Here is a 4,079-nt window from a genome sequence, read left to right as displayed (position 1 = left end):
ATGTATACCGCCTTGGCCTTCATGGGTGTTGCGGCATGGCTGTAGTGAATTATAGATTTCAGAAGAAAATGGCGAATTATAAGATTATGCAGATGACAGGGAGGAGATGGGAGCGCGTTCTTTGTCTGATTTTAAGGAAGAGAAGTGAGGAGAAAGATGAGAGCCACTACTGACCTGACTAAAAAAAGGCACCAAGTTCAGTAGCTACTTGAAGGGGGTCGGAGATGCGTTTATTATGCATATGGAGGACGGGGGCAGGATGAGGATGTCTTCCTGATAGTTTATGGATCCGCCGCCAGACTGCAGAGATTGGCTTAGAGGATGTTATGGAGGATACATAGTTTTGCCATCTGCTTGTCATGGAGTGACAGATTGTATGGCAAAAGTGGGATGTTGCTTTTTTAAATGATGTGAAGGCTGTTAATTGACTGGGGGTGCCTCCCTTGTAACGGTAGCTGTTACATATAGGTGTAGGATGGGATCTGGTACGAGAAGATGGGGTGGGGTGTTTTGGACTGTTTGATGTGGTAGGTATGTGAAGAGTGGGAAGAGATGTGAGTAGTTGTGGATATTGGAGTGTCTGGATTTAGAATGGAAAAAGGATGACTGGCAGATAGGGGAAGTAGAGGAGCACGAGAGATGTAGAGACTACTTGGGTAGAGTGGATAGAGTGGACTGAAAGTATTGGAGTAAGTGAAATGATTGAAAAACCTTGTTGATGCAGCTTCTTGTCTAGCCTCTCGTAGAGTGAGGCTGAGTTTGTATCTGAGAACTGATAGTTCACACTCAAATTTGTAGGCAGTGCAGCTTCTATAATATACATTATGGGGTCCACCACAATTAGTACACATGCACCGACTGTGCAGGACAGTTTGAACGGTCATGACCAGGTTGGGCACATAGTGGGCAGCTGTGGAACACTATATTTGCGCGATGGGGGTGGGGGCAACATCTTTTACACACAGGGTGGTTGATATGGTATAACAGGACAAGATTCTTCCTCCTATAGACCTTATGGGGAAGGTAGTCACAAAGCTGCAATCTTGGCAATATTGATGCTGGACTTTGGGCTGCCTTCGGGGTGAATAGTGTACCATTTTACTGATACAGCACGAGTCAGTGAGGCAAGCAAGAAGGTCGTCTCCACAGTTTGACCAATTTCTTTCGTAGAAAAGGTAAGCAGTTGGGAGGGATGGAGACAGTTCCCTGTACATGTACAAAGGAGGGGTGAGGTTGGATATGGAAGCCTAAGCTAGTAGTAACGTGTTGATCTTCATCCGAGGGGTCGGCGGCCTGCCGAGGCGCAAGAAGCTGCAATTGTCACCTGAGGGTTACTGCTGTGGTTGGGCACCATAGGTAAGGACTAAGCTCTGTCGCGTCAGCACTCGCTGACAATAGCTGATCGAGTCGACATTTGCCGGCACAGGCTGGGCGAGACTCAGCTTCGCATATCGGACTTATCCTTATCCTCGGACATGGGGTATTGCTATGAGGTGAACCAGGGTAGATAGTGCTTGGGATCGAGTCTCAGATGTGAACTGTGGCAGCGTGAGCGATTAGGACGATCATGGGGAAAGGGAAAACCTGCCTACTTGTTTTTGGAGGCATTGTTGAAAGAGTAGGGTGAGGGGCTGTTGGGGGAACCAGAACAAATCGGTCCCATTTAGCTGGTCTAAAGAAATTACTCAAAAGATTTGAGTAATTCTTATTCTTCAAATGCATTTATCTTTATCATTGACAATTATTAGTTGATTAAAATACTGAAAGCTATAGATAAAGAATATTTACATAAATCAAGGAATAGGGCAGATGGGTAGGATTAAGTGCTCTTAAGAGCCATGTAAAAACAATTTATACACTAAATTTACAGTGGGCATGGAATGTATTAACATGCCACCAGCAGCATTATCAGGTTCACAGAATTTGGTACTAAATGTTTTCCACTTTCTGCTGTACTTAGTAATATTTGTATTGGCAAAAGTTTACTGCATATGTGCAACTGATATCTTGACAAATCTACTGTATAGGTAGGTGTTCATACATGCAACAGATCTGTATTTAAGATATACTACCCTTTTCATTGCACCAATGGATATCTTTGCTTTTTCCCTTATGTACACCAATATGATTATGACTTCAAAATATTTTATGACATATATAAGTAGATAGAGATAGGTGTACTTATTCTGTAAGCAGTAAATATCTTATGCCATATATAAGACAACTGCATATAGATATACATACTTATTCTATCATTAAAAAGAGGCAGGTTTCGGGGGCAAATAAAAAGAAGTGACATTTACACAATCATTTTACTTCACTGCTTCTCACATTATGTATGAAATATTGAAATTTTTTATGTCCACAAATAATATAAAACAAAAAGACAAATTGGGGTTATATTTAGAATGTATTGAATGAGTAACACATAGAACTCACAGAGTTCATTTTGGTTCACAGCAATTAAGATGTCCAGCTGCAGTCTAAGCTAACATAAGAACATTCGAACGATACATGCTAATGGTTAAACATAACCCTTGTCAAGATTTTAAATTTTATGTCTTTCCTTCCTGCTACTTGCAACTGTAAGGATTAGAAAATAAACAGAAAAATAGGTACTAACATTCATGACTTCACACTAGCCACAAAAAATAAAAAATAAAAAGAGGAGAGGGAAATTTCATTCTTTTGGTTAACATCATATTAAATGGGTTAACACCCAAATCTCAAAAGCTATGCAGAAACTAAAGTTCTCTCATGCCCACACCTGAGACAGGTCTTAGAAGTCGCACATCACAGCTGCACAAATTGCTCCAGGGGCCCATTCCTGGGCAAATAACATACATATAAAAAAAAGGAGAAAATTCTAATAATTTTTCAGGACCTTTGCAAGATTATACATTGTACGAGACTCGCAGAAGTTCCATCTAAAAAGGTCTGCGCACATTGCCTGGTCTGTGCGAAAATCTCAGCCAGAAAATAAAGGTACACTGTGTGGCGAAAAAATAAACTTCCTTAACCTAACGATGTCTTATTCCTATGGTCGCGGGAATGTGTTGCATCAATGGCCGCCGGTCTGCTCCTGGTACACTTCAATTACATCATCATTCTCCATTTCCAGCTGAAATAAAAAAGAAAAAAAAGGTAAGAGATCTGAAAGCCTCCTTTCATACATAAAGTGTGTGGTATAGGAAAGAGTTATGACAACATATTCTCGACACAACCTGTGATATGGCAGGTTAGACTAGTCTTTCCAGACACACTATATATGTGAGAAATTAAATTATTAGGGTTAGACTAATCGTTACTGGCTTAGATATATGCAGATAAGTGAATCAACATCAGGTATAACAAAATATGTGTAAATATGAGCCATTTTGAATAATTTAAAGACGATAATATTTTCAAGCCAATACAGTTCACAGCCATACTGTAATCTGGTACTTGCTCAACCTCAATATCAACATTTTCTTGACAATATCACTGATTTCTATTCACATAATTTGCAGGACACCAAAACATATCAACTTAAAACCAAACACCCAAAAATTGCATCACGTGCAATTACAGAAACATCAACAGCAAAGTACAAGTGGGAATACGATAATGAAACATGGAAGTCAAACCGTATCAACGGAAAGAACAGGACAGTGAATAAGTGAAGGAACTTAAGGAGCAAGATAAAGTTGCTGAGGCAATTATCACAAGAAGAGAAAGAGATAAAAATCTGATTAATAGTTCAGTAGAATACAGAAAAAGTTAAAAATGATAAATAAATATATCCAATTCACAACCACCCACACATCTAAAATAATAATAATAATAAAAAAAGGGTGGGGTGGGGAAGACCCTTTCATCACCCCCACATCCAAAAACACTTACAGCTTTGGGCGTTTCTTCGTCGTTAATGCGTCATTCATCAAGAGGTTCGCAGTGATGTTACAGGGACTCCCACCCGCCACTGTATGACTTCTTTAACTGCCCATCTGTGTGTGTCATCTTCACCTCTGGAAGTGGATCTCATTGGAGTCCTGTGGATGGACAAAAGTTGAATATAAAAACCAAAGAAACAGGAGGGG

The sequence above is a fragment of the Penaeus vannamei genome, chromosome 17 (genome assembly GCF_042767895.1).
Source record: "Penaeus vannamei isolate JL-2024 chromosome 17, ASM4276789v1, whole genome shotgun sequence".
In the NCBI taxonomy this organism is placed as follows: Eukaryota; Metazoa; Arthropoda; class Malacostraca; order Decapoda; family Penaeidae; genus Penaeus; species Penaeus vannamei.
Note: the sequence above shows the minus strand (reverse complement) of the source record.